Genomic DNA, 17,468 nt, shown 5'->3' with positions numbered 1-17,468 from the left:
TGAACTTAAATGGATTTTAAACATTAATATAATAGGCATTTAGTTAAGAATAAGGAGGACAGGGGTGTTGCGGCGGGGGGAGGGGGGAGGGAGGAAGAGCGTTTCAAACCAGCCAGCGGGTTCCGAAGGATGCATTAAGAATGCCGAGATCTGAGTGGCTACTGAATTTATTTCGATATTTAGGAGAGTTCCAATTGTCAAGGAGGCGCAGGGGAGCTAATTCGAGGAAAAGCTCATTTTGATAAATGGCGGTGCAATGACCCTCATGAATCGCAGACTTATTTCTGGAGCTAATGGAGGGTTACTAATTTCACGCCGTCGGAAGGCGCTTCTTCATTTACTTACAAATGCCTCCTGCGGGCCAAACGGAGAGGCTTGGCAGAACAGCCAGGGGCAGCAAAGTCTTCTTTCGGCAACAACTGACAGGAAACTCTGCCAGGATTTGTGAATTCGAGGAAAAGGGCAAAAGCCAAAGGGCCAAAGAAGGATCTTCTTGTTCTCTAATTATTAACCTCCCTGCACTCCCCACGTCTACAGAAACATCTAGGGCAGGAGCTGGGGAACTTTCTTCACCCGAGGGCCACATTGTCCCATAGCGAACTTTCTGAGGGACGCATGCCAATAGGGGTTGGGACCAGAGGCAGAAGCAGACCCATTTGTGGGGTCATTTATTTATTTAATGGCGTTTCTATCCCACATTTTCTTCCCAGGAGCTCAAGGTGCCATATCCATGGTTCTCCCCCTCCTCACAACAACATAGTTGGGCAGCAACCGGCCCAAGGTCACACAGCAAGCTCCGTGGCTGAGCGGAGATTCGAACCCTGGTCTCCCAGGTCCTAAGACCAACACTCTAACCATCGCTTCTTCTTCTTCTTTGGCAATCGCTCGTATCCGAGTAAGGTTGTCTTCCATAAACACGGTTTTAACAATGGGTCCGTAAGTGACTGTGGAGGCCAGTTCTGGATCCACACGTCCTTCCACAGTGGGGACATTGGTTCCCGGGTGGGAGTTGATCACGGTGTGGATTTGGCAAGCGCGCTTTCCTCTTAGCACGTTTCTCCCTTGCGTCCTGAGTTCGAGCGTCTTCAAAGTCCACGACACCTTTGGTAAATGCTGTTCTCCAACTGGAGCGCTAGCAGGCCAGTGTTTCCCAGTTGTCAGTGTTTATACTACATTTTTAAAGATTTGCCTTGAGACAGTCTTTAAACCTCTTTTGTTGACCACCAGCATTATGCTTTCCATTTTTAATTTCGGAATAGAGTAGTTGCTTTGGAAGACGATCATCAGGCATCCGCACAACATGACCAGTCAACGAAGTTGATGTTGAAGAATCCTTGCTTCAACACTGGTGATCTTTGCTTCTTCCAGTACACTGATATTAGTTCGCCTGTCTTCCCAAGTGATGTGTAAAATTGTTCAGAGACACCGTTGATGGAATCTTTCAAGGAGTTGGAGATGGCGTTTATAAGTGGTCCATGTTACAGGTAGGTAGCCGTGTTGGTCTGAGTCAAAACAAAATAAAAAAATTCCTTCAGTAGCACCTTAAAGACCAACTAAGTTTTTATTTTGGTAAAAATAAGTGATAATAAGTGGTCCATGCTTCACAAGCATATACTGTAGTAAGGTTGGTAGTACAATAGCTTTGTAAACAAGCATTTTGGTTTCCCTGCGAATGTCTCTGTTCTCAAACACTCTGCACTTCAATCGGGAGAAAGCCGCACTCGCAGAGCTCAGGCGACACTGGATTTTGGCATCAATGTTGGCCTTTGTGGAAAGATAACTGCCTAGGTAGGAGAAGTGATCAACGTTTTCCAACGTTACACCATTGAGTTGGATTTGTGGTGCTGCAGAGAGAGGGGTTATTTTGTACTTGTTGGTGCAGCACTTTGGTCTTTTAAATGTTGAGTGATAGGCCAAGCTTTTTGTAAGCTTCTGCAAAGATATTTAGGATGGTTTGGAGGTCATCCTCTGAGTGTGCGCACACTACTGAACCTCTATGACGGAAGTTACGGTAACCTTATGTTTTGCTTTTTGCCTGCTCAGATTGAAGAGCTTTCCATCTGTTCAATATACGGTTTCTATTCCGGTGGGGAGTTTCACGTCGACAAAGTGTAGGATCATGCCAATGAAAATAATGAATAGAGTTGGGGCAATAAAACAACCCTGTTTAACACCTGATCCCACTGTGAATGGTTCACTTTGAGAGCCATTGGTATCTGCGATTGTTGCTGTCATATTATCATGGAGGAGCTGAATGATGTTTACAAATTTATCTGGGCAGCCAATTTTCAGAAGGACAGTCCACAGGGCATTACGATTTACAGTGTTGAAAGCCTTAAAGTAAAGGGTAAAGGGACCCCTGACCATTAGGTCCAGTCGTGACCGACTCTGGGGTTGCGCGCTCATCTCACATTATTGGCTGAGGGAGCCGCTGTATAGCTTCCAGGTCATGTGGCCAGCATGACAAAGCCACTTCTGGCAAACCAGAGCAGCACATGGAAACACTGTTTACCTTCCTGCCAGAGCGGTACCTATTTATCTACTTGCATTTTGACGTGCTTTCGAACTGCTAGGTTGGCAGGAGCTGGGACCAAGCAACGGGAGCTCACCCCGTCACAGGGATTCGAACCGCCGACCTTCTGATCAGCAAGCCCTAGGCTCAGTGGTTTAACCACAGCGCCGCCTTAGTCAGGTCAATAAACGCCATATACAGGGGTTGGTTTTGCTCTCTGCATTTTTCTTGAAGCTGTCGAGTGGTGAAAATCATGTCCACTGTCCCCCTAGAAGGCCAAAAACCATTTGGGGATTCAGGAAGGGTCACCTCGGATATTGTTACCAGACGGTTTGCTAAGATCCTTGCAAGAGTTTTGCCGGCCGCAGCTAATAGAGAGATGGCTCAATAGTTTCCACAATCAGTTCTGTAACCAGACCATCGCACCAGACCATCAAACCGCAACAAACAAGCCATCTACACAAGCATTCTTGTTTGCTGAGTTGAATCATGCCCCCTTCTCTCCACCCCTCACACACTGTTCTTATTCCCACCCCCAATGCTACTAGAGCAAATGGGGGGGGTCATGGGGGTGTGGGGAAAGGAGATGGGGGGAAGCCCCATTGTTTACATGGAAGTCCTTGTGCAGGGCTTCCGCTGTTGGGGCTGGTTAGATGCATCCCACACAATATGCTGTTGTAGCTCCTCCATATAAGAGGGTGTCATCCTGGTACATTGAAGTGGGCCTGGTGAGGGATAAGAGGCTGCAGGGGCAAACACCGAGGGCTCCTGCAGACTTCTGATTGTCCCACTGCTTCCCCACCCCCAGAAAACCCAATCTTTACCGCTGAATTGGCACAAACGTCAACTAGGTTTTCCACAGAGAGACGTTTGCTCCAATTCAGCACTAAAGAATGAGTTTTTCCCAGGGGAAATAGTGGGGCAAACAGAGAACCGCTCTCATCTGTGCCTACAAAGAATGGACAGACAGAAGTGAAGATGCGTCCTGAGAGTGGTAGCAGAAGAGCCCCAGGGATCTGGCGATACAGCTTAGTGATAGAGCACCTGCTCTGCATGCAGAAGGTCACGGGTTCAATCCCCAACATGCCCAGGAAGGGATGGGGAAGATCCCTGTCCTGGAAACCCACTGCCGGTCAGTGCTAGACCGACAAAGAGTCTGGCTTGCTAGGAGGCAGCTCCCTGTGTTTCTCCATGTGGGTTTTACTCCTTAGCCTGAGGCCGGATGGGCATCTTTGGTTCCCAGGGACTGTGCACACGGACCTGTCCTTCAGAATAGATTTCCTTCAGCTGCCAAGCTAGCTTAGCCTAGCTTCCTAACTCCCACAGGGAGTCCCCAAGTCTGAGCACCATGGACCCTGTCCGACGAAGGCCAAATGGCAAGCTGTTTGTCAGCCAGCAAATCCAGAGATTCTTTTCCAACTTGGATTTGAACCCAAGTTGAAGAACAATTTGGAGACCTGTAAAGCTCAACTCCGCTTTGAAGTGGGCTTTAACAAGCCATCAATTAAAAAAATTTATTTTTTTTTTGCATCAAAGGTTGTTGTGTTGGGTTTCAATCTAGGTTCAGGGGTTTCAACACGAATAAAATATTGCTCCCCCCCCCATAATCGATCACATGATATCACACACACACACACACAATTTAAATAATAATGCCCATTAACTTTTTTGGGGGTCCCGGCCCCCTCAAATATTTTAGTGGGGGCGGGGTCCCTTCGGCCTCTAGGAGTTGGCTCCAATGTTTGGGGCTTACAGGCAAAGCAGAAGTTATAAGCAGAGCCTATTCCAGCAGAATCAGGCCAGGTCAAGGCATGGCACACCAGCTCTCTGGACAGCTTTATGCGGAGCTGTGGAAGAGGTTGTCACAGCCTGTTCTATACCATCTCGGCCTCCCTCATCCTCCTGCGGAATCTGTAGGATCTGGAGCCTTGAATGAATCTCTCTAGAGCAGGCATCCCCAAACTGCGGCCCTCCAGATGTTTTGGCCTACAACTCCCATGATCCCTAGCTAACAGGACCAGTGGTCAGGGATGATGGGAATTGTAGTCCAAAACATCTGGAGGGCCGAAGTTTGGGGATGCCTGCTCTAGAGGGACAGGGGGAAAGACCCACTATTCTTCAGACAATTTTGGCCTTTTGCTGTGACAACATCTTCCATAGCTCAGCCAAAAGGGCTTGCGGGGAGCTGCCCAGGGTCCTGATCCGCATGGGAGAACTTTTTAAGCAGAAGGTATGCTTTGCCTTCTGCACTACCTTCAGAGAGCCTCACATCAGTGAAGGGCAGGACCAGAGGCAAAAGGCAAAAGGGCAGGTCAACAAGTATAAATTGTTGTTTGTACAATTGGGTAGTTCTACTCAGGAGTAGAACTGAGGAGGAATTAAAGAACCTTTTAATGAGGGTGAAAGAGGAGAGCGCAAAATATGGTCTGAAGCTCAACATCAAAAAAACCCAAGATCATGGCCACTGGTCCCATCACCTCCTGGCAAATAGAAGGGGAAGAAATGGAGGCAGTGAGAGATTTTACTTTCTTGGGCTCCTTGATCACTGCAGATGGTGACAGCAGTCACGAAATTAAAAGACGCCTGCTTCTTGGGAGAAAAGCAATGACAAATCTAGACAGCATCTTAAAAAGCAGAGACATCACCTTGCCTACAATGGTCCGTATAGTTAAAGCTATGGTTTTCCCAGTAGTGATGTATAGAAGTGAGAGCTGGACCATGAAGAAGGGTGATCGCCGAAGAATTGATGCTTTTGAATTATGGTGCTGGAGGAGACTCTTGAGAGTCCCATGGACTGCAAGAAGATCAAACCTATCCATTCTTAAGGAAATCTGCCCTGAGTGCTCACTGGAAGGACAGATCGTGAAGCTGAGGCTCCAATACTTTGGCCACCTCATGAGAAGAGAAGAATCCTCGGAAAAGACCTTGATGTTGGGAAAGATGGAGGGCACTGGGAGAAGGGGATGACAGAGGACGAGATGGTTGGACAGTGTTCTTGAAGCTACGAATATGAGTTTGACCAAACTGCGGGAGGCAGTGCAAGACAGGAGTGCCTGGCGTGCTATGGTCCATGGGGTCACGAAGAGTCGGACACGACTAAACGACTAAACAACAACAACACTCTCACACAGGATGCGGGTGAGGATGTTAAATCACAGAGCCTAGGGCTTGTCGATCAGAAGGTCGGCAGTTCGAATCCCCGCGACCGGGTGAGCTCCCGTTGCTCGGTCCCAGCTCCTGCCAACCTAGCAGTTTGAAAGCACGTCAAAGTGCAAATAGATAAATAGGAACCGCTCCGGTGGGAAGGTAAACGGTGTTTCCGTGCGCTGCTCTGGTTCACCAGAAGCGGCTTAGTCATGCTGGCCACATGACCCGGAAGCTGTCTGCGGACAAACACTGGCTCCCTCAGCCAGTAAAGCAAGATGAGCGCCGCAACCCCGGAGTCGTCCGTAACTAGTCAGGGGTACCTTTACCTTTACTCTCACACACCCCTCTCTCCTTCCAGGCAAGTGAGAGGATTTAACAGAGTTTACACTTCAGTCGGACGAATACACTTAAGGTGTGTAGTCTCCAGAGAAGGGGTATGGCATGGGGAGAGTTTGAGGGCTACATTCTGCCCCAGTACCCGAGTTTCTCCACTCCTGGGGTGGAAGACAGTGTTGAGTGGGGTGACCTGTGATTCCCCGAAATACTATTCCTGCTGCAACTCAGATGCAGAGGACATTGTGGTTTATTTATTTATTGCATTTCTACCCCACCTTTTTCCTCCAAGGAGCTCAAAGTGCCATACATGGTTTAACACCCTGTGAGGTAGGCTAGGCTGAGAGGCAGCAGTTGCCCCCAAGTCACCCAGTGAGCTTCTTGGCTGAGCAGGGATTTGAACCCTGGTCTCCTAGGTTCTAGCCAGACACTCTTAACAACTACACAACAGTGGAAGTGTTTTTCTTGGTAGCTGTGCAAGCACACAACACAACACAACCAAGCTTTCGGATAAGGTTGGTGTTGCTAAATAAACTGGATAGCTAAAGGTAAAGGGACCATAGAATCATAGAGTTGGAAGAGACCACAAGGGCCATCCAGTCCAACCCCCTGCCAAGCAGGAAACACCATCAAAGCATTCTTGACATATGCCTGTCAAGCCTCTGTTTAAAGACCTCCAAAGAAGGAGACTCCACCACACTCCTTGGTAGCAAATTCCACTGCCGAACAGCTCTTACTGTCAGGAAGTTCTTCCTAATGTTTAGGTGGAATCTCCTTTCTTGAAGTTTGAATCCATTGCTCCGTGTCCACCGACCCCTGACCATTAGGTCCAGTCGCGGACGACTCAGGGGTTGCGGCGCTCATCTCGCATTATTGACCGAGGGAGCCGGCATACAGCTTCCAGGTCATGTAGCCAGCATGACTAAGCCGCTTCTGGTGAACCAGAGCAGCGCATGGAAACGCTGTTTACCTTCCCACTGGAGTGGTACCTATTTATCTACTTGCACTTTGACGTGCTTTCGAACTGCTAGGTTGGCAGGAGCAGGGACAGAACAACGGGAGCTCACCCCGCCACGGGGATTCGAACCGCTGACTTTCTGATCGGCAAGCCCTAGGCTCAGTGGTTTAACCCACAGTGCCACCTGTGTCCCTCTCAATAAACTGGATACAACTGCATATAGTCTTGGGTACCATACAGATATGTGCCCTGTTGACATGGGGGATTTTGCCGCTGAACAAAGAGCAACATCCATGAATTTTGCTTGTAGTTTGAAGCATTCTTTTTTTTAATGCTGTTCTTTTTTTTTTTAATGCTGACAAAGAAAGGAAGTGTCTCAGACTACGTGTAAAGATGCGGAACATTTTCTTGGTATTTTAACCGAACACAGAAAGTCCCGTTTAAGGTTAAGACTCCTGAAATCGGATTAAACCTGTTTGATATTTGGGCAGGTTTTCGGTGCCCTCTCTCTTCGGGAAAAGGGCAGGTGATGGGTTCAAAGTGAAGGATGACCTCAAAGTTGAGTTGCTGATAATTCTGGAGACTCTGGGACCATTAATACCAGGGGGGGTGAGGGGGGAGCGAGGCGGGGCTTACCTTTAGGCTACCACCATGCCAGCTGGAGCCCCATCATGATCTAAGCAAGGAGATTGATCCAGGTCGGGTATTAAAGGCTGGAGTGGATTAAACAGAAGAAATTCCCCTTGTAACAAGTGGGGGGGGGGACGACTTCAAAAGGCGGATTTTGTTCTCGCTGAAACAAAGAGAAAGAGATTGCCAGCCCAACCCGGGGGCAAGACTCTTGGTGGCTTTCAATTTGCTCAAGTTGGAAGAAGAAGCAGGACGCTTGTTTGGGCTTTTGAGCTCCAAAGAACTCCCAGGGGAAAGAACTTTAGGTTTAAAGGCTCAGGCTCTGGGACGACATGGGATGTCCTCATTAGCTATTTCGTTTTGTTTTAACGGGAAATGTTTTCGCCGATCCTCCCAGGGCCACCTCCCTAGAGTTGGCGTTCGCCACAAACTTGACAAGAACAAGGAAATGAGGACCGTGCCAGCTCTGGATTCTGCTGCTGTTCGTCAGCTTCTCTGTGGCCGATGTTGTCGGATTGCTGACACACACACACACCCCGGCAGCCTTGCAGCACTTTGAGGCCACCAGTCCTGCAATGCAACGGGGCCAGGAGCCACATAGAATCATAGAGTTGGAAGAGACCACAAGGGCCATCCAGTCCAACCCCCTGCCAAGCAGGAAACACCATCAAAGCATTCTTGACATATGCCTGTCAAGCCTCTGCTTAAAGACCTCCAAAGAAGGAGACTCCACCACACTCCTTGGCAGCAAATTCCACTGCCAAACAGCTCTTACTGTCGGGAAGTTCTTCCTAATGTTGAGGTGGAATCTTCTTTCTTGTAGTTTGAATCCATTGCTCCGTGTCCGCTTCTCTGGAGCAGCAGAAAACAACCTTTCACCCTCCTCTATATGACATCCTTTTATATATTTGAACATGGAGACGGCACCCCTGGCCTCCCAGGAAGAACATCAAGGCAACGGAGAGGCCAGTCCATCAAAGAAAATACAGATACGAGGAGCCCATTTCCTCGCTCCTTGCCGGACAGAAGACTCTGCTCCAGCCAGCGCCAAATCTGTCCATTCCAATTCCCCTTGGTTTCTCATTTTTAATTTTTAATTCCGTTCCCCACAGATCCACATTGGTTTGTGAATGTTCCTTTTCCTCAGGAAAATTCATCAGCACTGGAATGCAATTTCCCCCTAATATTCATGGTTTTGTATGCATTGGGTTCTAGCATCTGATGTTTTGTGCAACTTAATTTTATTATCTTTTTTTGTAAGGAGGATATAATACTGTTCAAGCCCCTCATACCGGTACCATACAGTGAGGAAAGAACAGACCTTACACAGCTTACTTGACTTCTCAATAATACTGCTCCATTTTGATAGCCTTTTTATCTTTAATAACCTTCCTAATTTGTTAAATCAATGTTATTCATGCCCCGCCTATTATTTGATCCATTAAACCAGGGGTTCCCAAATTATGCCCGGGGGCCGGATGCGGCCCAATCGCCTCTAGGGAAGTAATAATACCACTGTATTCTGCTCTGGTCAGCCCTCACCTGGAGTACTGTGTCCAGTTCTGGGCACCACAGTTCAAGAAGGATACTGACAAGCTGGAACGTGTCCAGAAGAGGGCAACCAAAATGGTCAAAGGCCTGGAAACGATGCCTTATGAGGAACAGCTTAGGGAGCTGGGTATGTTTAGCCTGGAGAAGAGAAGGTTAAGGGGTGATATGATAACCATCTTCAAATATATGAAAGGATGTCATATGGAGGAGGGAGAAAGATTGTTTTCTGCTGCTCCAGAGAAGCGGACACGGGGCAATGGATTCAAACTTCAAGAAAGAAGATTCCACCTAAACATTAGGAAGAACTTCCTGACAGTAAGAGCTGTTCGGCAGTGGAATTTGCTACCAAGGAGTGTGGTGGAGTCTCCTTCTTTGGAGGTCTATAAGCAGAGGCTTGACAGCCATATGTCAGGAATGCTTTGATGGTGTTTCCTGCTTGGCAGGGGGTTGGACTGGATGGCCCTTGTGGTCTCTTCCAACTCTACAATTCTATGACTATGATTCTAAACCTGGCCCGCAGATGGTCACGGAATCAGCATGTTTTTACATGAGTAGAATGTGTCCTTTTATTTAAAATGCATCTCTGGGTTATTTGTGGGGCATAGGAATTCATTCATTATTATTTTTTCCAAAATACAGTCCGGCCCCCCACAAGGTCTGAGGGACAGTGGACCGGCCCCCTGCTGAAAAAGTTTGCTGGCCCTTGCATTAAACAGCCTCAAAAAATTTATTTGACTCACTTGTGGGTTTTTGCCGCTTCACATTGACCGATGATGCATCCCCACCCTCACCCATCATGCCCCCCCATGTTCCACACCCTCACTTATCTTTGCAAGAAAATTGCCCATACAAGTGTTAAAGGTAAAGGACCCCTGGTTAAGTCCAGTCAAAAGGCGACTCTGGGGTTGCAGCGCTCATCTTGCTTCAGGCTGAGGGAGCCGGCGTTTGTCCACAGACAGCTTTCTGGGTCATGTGGCCAGCAGGACTAAACTGCTTTTGGCGCACAGGACACTATGGCGAGTGCCAGAGCGCGTGGAAACACTGTTTACCTTCTCGCCACAGTGGTACCTATTTATCTACTTTCACTCATGTGCTTTCGAACTGCTAGGTTGGCAGGAGCTGGGACAGAGCAACAGGAGCTCACCCCATCGCTGGGATTCGAACCGCCGACCTTCCGACCGGCAAGCCTAAGAGGCTCAGTGGTTTAGACCACAGCGCCACCCGCATCCCTTGCAAGTGGTAATAGGAAGTGGTAGTGGTAAAAGCTATAGCACAGCGCTATGTGCATGTGCTTTGAATGAAGAAGGTCTCGGGTTCAAATTCTGGCATTTCCAGAAAGGGCTGGAAACGTCCCTTGCCTGAAACTCTGGAGCGCCTCTGCCAGTCAGTGTAGACAATACTGAGATAGATGGACAAATGGTCTGATGTGCTATAAGGCAACTCCCTGTGCAAAATGCTCATTATTCCCTAGGTCTCTAGGAAACTAACAGCACAATAAAACCTGAGCTTTATCACCCTTGTTCCAAAGAGGTTTGGCAGGATTGCCAAAAGGTGACTAGTGTCATACTGAAGGAGCATCTCCACCCCCATTGTTCAGCCCAGACACTGAGCTCCAGCTCCAAGGGCCTTCTGGCAGTTCCCTCACTGCGAGAAGTGAGGTTACAGGGAACCAGGCAGAGGGCCTTCTCGGTAGTGGCACCCTCCCTGTGGAACGCCCTCCCATCAGATGCCAAGGAGCTAAACATCTATCTGACTTTCAGAGGACATCTGAAGACAGCCCTGTATTGGGAAGTTTTAAATGTTTGATGTTTTATTATGCTTTAATATTAGTTTGAAGCTGCCCAGAGTGGCTGGGGCAACCGAGTCAGAGTCAGATAGGCAGGGTACAAATAATAAAATTATTATTATTACTGCCCTGAACCAGATAACAGTTTTGTGAGGAATCTAGTGTTGTCATCTGAAGAGCCAGTAAATACCAGATTCTGTTCCAACTCTGTGTGGGCTTCCCCGCTCTGCCCGCAAAGTGCTTGCTAGAACTTGCTAATGTCCCCACAAGAAGTGTGCAGGCAGCCATTATTCTTGAAGCCAATAAAACAACTCCTGTGTTGCAGACTTGAGTCAAAATACCAAAAAAAGAGGCAACACGTCGACCAATTCCAACGTGCGAAATTGTTGTTGTTGTTGTTGTTTAGTCGTTTAGTCGTGTCCGACTCTTCATGACCCCATGGACCAGAGCACGCCAGGCAACTCCTGTCTTGCACTGCCTCCCGCAGTTTGGTCAAACTCATGTTCGTAGCTTCGAGAACACTGTCCAACCATCTCGTCCTCTGTCGCCCCCTTCTCTTTGTGCCCTCCATCTTTCCCAACATCAAGGTCTTTTCCAAGGATTCTTCTCTTCTCATGAGGTGGCCAAAGTATTGGAGCCTCAGCTTCACGATCTGTCCTTCCAGTGAGCACTCAGGGCTGATTTCCTTAAGAATGGATAGGTTTGATCTTCTTGCAGTCCATGGGACTCTCAAGAGTCTCCTCCAGCACCATAATTCAAAAGCATCAATTCTTCGGCGATCAGCCTTCTTTATGGTCCAGCTCTCACTTCCATACATCACTACTGGGAAAACCATAGCTTTAACTATACGGACCTTTGTCGGCAAGGTGATGTCTCTGCTTTTTAAGTTGCTGTCTAGGTTTGTCATTGCTTTTCTCCCAAGAAGCAGGCGTCTTTTAATTTGGGGACTGCTGTCACCATCTGCAGTGATCAAGGAGCCCAAGAAAGTAAAATCTCTCACTGCAAAATATATCTGCTTTTATCTTTATAAACTATAACGACATGCAAGACAGTTTATAAAGATAAAAACAGATATATTTCGCCCGTTGGAATTGGTCGACCTGTTGCCTCTTTTTTTTGGTATTATTCTTGAAGCCGGCAGCTCTAGCATTTGAGCCTTCTCCCTTCTGTTTCCCCCTCTTTTGCTTGAAGGAAATGGATATTACGGTACTTGTGCTGGTTAATGGAGCCCCCATGTTCAGGAGCAGTGTTTCTGTGAATATCACTTGCTGGAGAGCAAACAGCAAGGAAGGCCTTTGCCTTCATGCTCTGGGGGTCACCTTTATGGCAGCACACGGATGTGCAATGTTTGAAACAGAATTATGGGTTGGGCGAATCTTGTCCTGTTGATCAAGCAGGATTCTTGCTCCTCCATGAATTTGTCCATGAATTTGTCCCCTGGGGGAGGGAGTTCCTGTTTAACTATGCTCTGCATACTTTCTTTTATCCATCCTGAATCTTCTAACGTCAGCTTCCCTGACTCGTAGTGTTACGAGAGAGGGAGAAAAACTTTTCCCTAGCCACTTCCCTCATGCCACGCATGGGCTCCACAATTTAAGGAGGACATTGACAAGCTGGAACACGTGCAAAAGAGGGCAACCAAGATGATCAAGGGTCTAGATACCAAGCCTTATGAGGAACGTTTGAAGGAGCTGGGTATGCTTAGGCTGGAAAAAGAGGAGTTATGATAGCTATCTTCAAATATCTCAAGGGGCTGTCATGTGGAAGATGGAGCAAGCTGGTTTTCTCCTGCTCTGGAGGGTAGGACTCGAACCCATGGCTTCAAGTTACAAGAAAGGAGATTCCAGCAAAACTTCAGGAAGAACTTTCTGAGATGTTCAACAGTGGAACGGTCTCCCTCGGGAGGTTGTAGACAGGGGCATAGGAAGAGGGGGGCGATGGGAGCGTGCAACCCCTGGCGGCGCAATTCCAGTAGGGTGCCATTGTGGCTTTCCCCGCCCCCAGAACGCGCGCCACGCCCCTGCAGGTGGTACCTCATGCCCCCAGAATGCGCGCCACACCAATGCGGGTGGTGCGCTCTGCCCCCGAGATGCATGCCAGCCTCGCCCCCGCCTGCTCTCCGCCCCCGGTGCCGGAGCATGAAGCCCCGCCACTGGTTGTGGACTCTCCTTCCTTGGAGGTTTCTAAAGCAGAAGTTGGATCTGTCGTGCATGCTTTAGTTGAGATTCCTGCATTGCAGGGGTTGGACTAGATGACCCTGAGGGACCCTTCCCATTCCAAAATGCTATGATTTTATAATTTTACACGTTTCTATCTTGCCACCTCTTTCTTCCCTTTTCATTGAAATGAAAATATCCCAATGTCGCAAGCATTCCTTCTGACGCACACATTTTAAAACCATGTTCCAGGAAACGTATGTCTTAGTTGATCCTGCAAAGTGCTTCTTAGATACTGGTGGTTTTTTTTAAAAAAACCATTCTTAGCAATGTTATTACTTGGAGTCTCTGCTTTGGTGTGTTTCTGTATCTCCCTTGCTGCAAAAACGGAGGAGCAAGACTAGTTATCTCTTGCTACATTTCTGAAACTTGCAAATGATCCTCTGGGCCAGAACAGGAGAGCCCAGTCTTAGGCTGCCTCTTCAGAGCTGTCATTTTCCAGGATCCCACAGAGTCGCGGGTGATGTTTGCCGGAGAGTCATTTAAATATTACCGGTCACGTTACATTGTGGTTGTTTGGAAATAATTATATCCATATCACAGACAGTAAATAATAGATGTTCTTTCAGTAACATTTGATTCATGTTCTGTTTTAATATGGCAAACTTAGAAGTAATTTAATCTCCCAGTAAATTGAACTGGTGGGGGGTTCTTCACACAGAAGATTGCAAGTTATTAATTCCAGACAGTCTTCGTCTTGTACAATTAGTCACTGTTTGCAGCTGGAAATGTTTTATTAATTTTCCATAGCAGTTGATTTTCCACAGTTTTCTCAGTTTAAATTAAGCAGTAAGAGCTGCTGTTCCTTCTTAAATAAATTTCCTTTCCACAGAAAAGACACATGCCTCTGGCTATGTCAATTTCCCCATTTGATTAAAGTACCAGCAGGCAATTAATAACTTAATGCATTTTAAAGTACTTTTGGAAAAAGTAATTTGAATAGCCAAACTTGTATAGCTTGAATTGATTGTTGCACAAGGTTTAACACATGCCTTCTTATTTATTTATTTTATATAAAAGAAGTATGATATCTCGCAAAGGACGAATGAGAAGGGGCGGGTGGGAGACAATGTCACAGCTTGGGGGGCAGAGTAGGGCCACTTTGACATGCTCCGTATCCGTGGTTTATTAAGATCTTCCGCTATCTGTAAAGAGTAAATAACAATAGAAGCACAGAGGCGGAATTATAAAGAAAAGCAGGAGCATAGAATCATAGAGTTGGAAGAGACCACAAGGGCCATCCAGTCCAACCCCCTGCCGAGCAGGAAACACCATCAAAGCATTATTGACATATGTCTGTCAAGCCTCTGCTTAAAGACCTCCAAAGAAGGAGACTCCACCACACTCCTTGGTAGCAAATTCCACTGCCGAACAGCTCTTACTGTCAGGAAGTTCTTCCTAATGTTTAGGTGGAATCTTCTTTCTTGAAGTTTGAATCCATTGCTCTGTGTCCACTTCTCTGGAGCAGAAAGAGGAGGTTGGTCCAATGGGTAGTGCAAAAACACCAGCAAGAAAAAGAGGCTTCTAATTAGGAATTGATGTCCCTGTTGTTATTCTCTGGGACCTCTAAGGAATTATTGAAGATCCAGCCATCACCATGTGCAATAAATATTGATATCGATGTGTGTGTACAGCTAGATAGAGAAAATAGAGATAGATTGATAGATAGAGATAGAAAATAGATAGAGAAAATAAAAGGGTGCATGCCACATAATACTCATTCCACATTTTTAATAAACCAATCTTTTAGTGTGGCAGTTCCCACACTTTGGAACTCCCTGCCTATTGACATCAGGCTGGCACCTTTACTGTACATTTTTTCGGTGCCTGATTAAGGCATTTTTGTGTAGACAAACCTATCCTGATGTGTAGAATGTTGTCATGCTTTTTAATCTGTTTTTATCTTACAGTTGATTTAATGTTTTCTTGGAATGTTTTAAACTATTATTATTATTATTATTATTATTATTATTATTATGCCTTATGCAGAGTCAAATTATTATTATTATTATTATTCAGTGCCTTTTCCCCTGATGGGACTCAAGGCAGCTTATAAACAAAAATAAGAACCACTAAAAACATAGGAAAAAAACCAATCATTACAAATCAATTGAACTATTTAAATATATAAAATCTATTTAAAACATACGAAACATAATTACAGCAAAAGCAGCACAGCACCAGCCCTTTCATTAAAAGCAGACCGTTCCGAAAAGCCTGTTTAAGGAATCCCAAAAGAAGGGATTCACCAGCTGGCAGAAGGACAGGAAAGGAGAGAGCTACTCTGGGTTCTCCAGGGATGGTGTTCCAGTGTCTGGGAACAGCCACCAAGAAGGCCCCAGCACTCAGTTGCACAAAGAAGCTGTGTATTACTCTTCCTATATACATAGAAATGTAAGGCTGTCATCACGCAGCCCCCACTGGAGGATCTGTAGTGTCTCATCACAATCCTGTATTTGCATGAAATCAGGGCGCAGTCCTCACTGGATGATTTGTAAGTGCCTCAACACAATCCTGAATTCGAATGAAATCAGGGTCAGGTTGTTGTTGTTGTTGTTGTTGTTGTTTAGTCGTTTAGTTGTGTCCGACTCTTCGTGACCCCATGGTCTTGCACTGCCTCCCGCAGTTTGGTCAAACTCATGTTCGTAGCTTCAAGAACACTGTCCAACCATCTTGTCCTCTGTCGTCCCCTTCTCCTAGTGCCCTCAATCTTTCCCAACATCAGGGTCTTTTCCAAGGATTCTTCTCTTCTCATGAGGTGGCCAAAGTATTGGAGCCTCAGCTTCAGGATCTGTCCTTCCAGTGAGCACTCAGGGCTGATTTCCTTCAGAATTGATAGGTTTGATCTTCTTATACTCCATGGAACTCTCAAGAGTCTCCTCCAGCACCATAATTCAAAAGCATCAATTCTTCGGCGATCAGCCTTCTTGATGGTCCAGCTCTCACTTCCATACATCACTACTGGGAAAACCATAGCTTTAACTATACGGACCATTGTAGGCAAGGTGATGTCTCTGCTTTTTAAGATGCTGTCTAGGTTTGTCATTGCTTTTCTCCCAAGAAGCCGGCGTCTTTTAATTTCGTGACTGCTGTCACCATCTGCAGTGATCAAGGAGCCCAAGAAAGTAAAATCTCTCACTGCCTCCATTTCTTCCCCTTCTATTTGCCAGGAGGTGATGGGACCAGTGGCCATGATCTTGGTTTTTTGATGTTGAGCTTCAGACCATATTTTGCGCTCTCCTCTTTCACTCTCATTAAAAGGTTCTTTAATTCCTCCTCACTTTCAGGGTCAGGTAAGGGAAGCAACAGCCACCTCCAACCTCTCTCAGTATCGACCACACCGACTGCCAGCAGCTCTCTCTGGGGTTTCAAGCAGGGGGTACAATCCTAGCCCCACTTCAGCTGCTGAATATTGAACCTGAGACCTTCTGCTTGGCGAGTGCATGCTCTTCCACGGAGCTACAGCCTTTCCCAACATATCCTCCGAGGTGGGGCAGGCTGTTCTGTGAACCCCCAGAGGATTCAGAAAGTCCATGTTAAATAGCATGAGATTCTCCACCGCTCAACTTGGCTTTTCCCATTGAATTCTGGAATGGGCATTTGGAACGTGGAAACTTAGGAAACCGCCTTATACTGTAAAGGTAAAGGTAAAGGTAAAGGGACCCCTGACCATTAGGTTCAGTCGTGACAGACTCTGGGGTTGCAGCGCTCATCTCGCATTATTGGCCGAGGGAACCGGCGTACAGCTTCCAGGTCATGTGGGCAGCATGACAAAGCCGCTTCTGGCGAACCAGAGCAGCACACGGAAACGCCGTTTACCTTCCCGTTGAAGCGGTACCTATTTATCTACTTGCACTTTGACATGCTTTCGAACTGCTAGGTTGGCAGGAGCTGGGACCGAGCAACGGGAGCTCACCCCCTCGCAGGGATTCGAACCGCCAACCTTCTGATCAGCAAGCCCTAGGCTCACAGCGCCACCCGCATCCCTGCCTTATACTGAAGCCATCTTCAAATATCTCAAAGGCTGTCCCATGGAAGATGGAGCAAGCTTGTTTTCTCTTGCTCTGGAGGGTAGGAATCGAACCCATGGCTTCAAGTTACAAGAAAGGAGATTCCAGCAAAACTTCAGGAAGAACTTTCTGATGGTGAGAGCTGTTTGACGGACTTTCTCTCTGCATTTTAATGTTGCATTGCTGGCCTTGAGGCAGAACTGCTCGGCCTCTGCCAACCTCTGGAGGGCCACAGGTTTCCCATTTCTGCTCTAGAGCCTCCCCTCGCACCTGGTCCCCATTAACCCCAAATACAGCCCTCAGCAAAAAACAAAAAAAAACAAAA

This window comes from Zootoca vivipara, chromosome 1 (assembly GCF_963506605.1).
Source record: "Zootoca vivipara chromosome 1, rZooViv1.1, whole genome shotgun sequence".
Taxonomy (NCBI): Eukaryota; Metazoa; Chordata; class Lepidosauria; order Squamata; family Lacertidae; genus Zootoca; species Zootoca vivipara.
The sequence above is the reverse complement of the archived record's forward strand: the minus strand, read 5'-3'. Positions refer to the sequence as shown.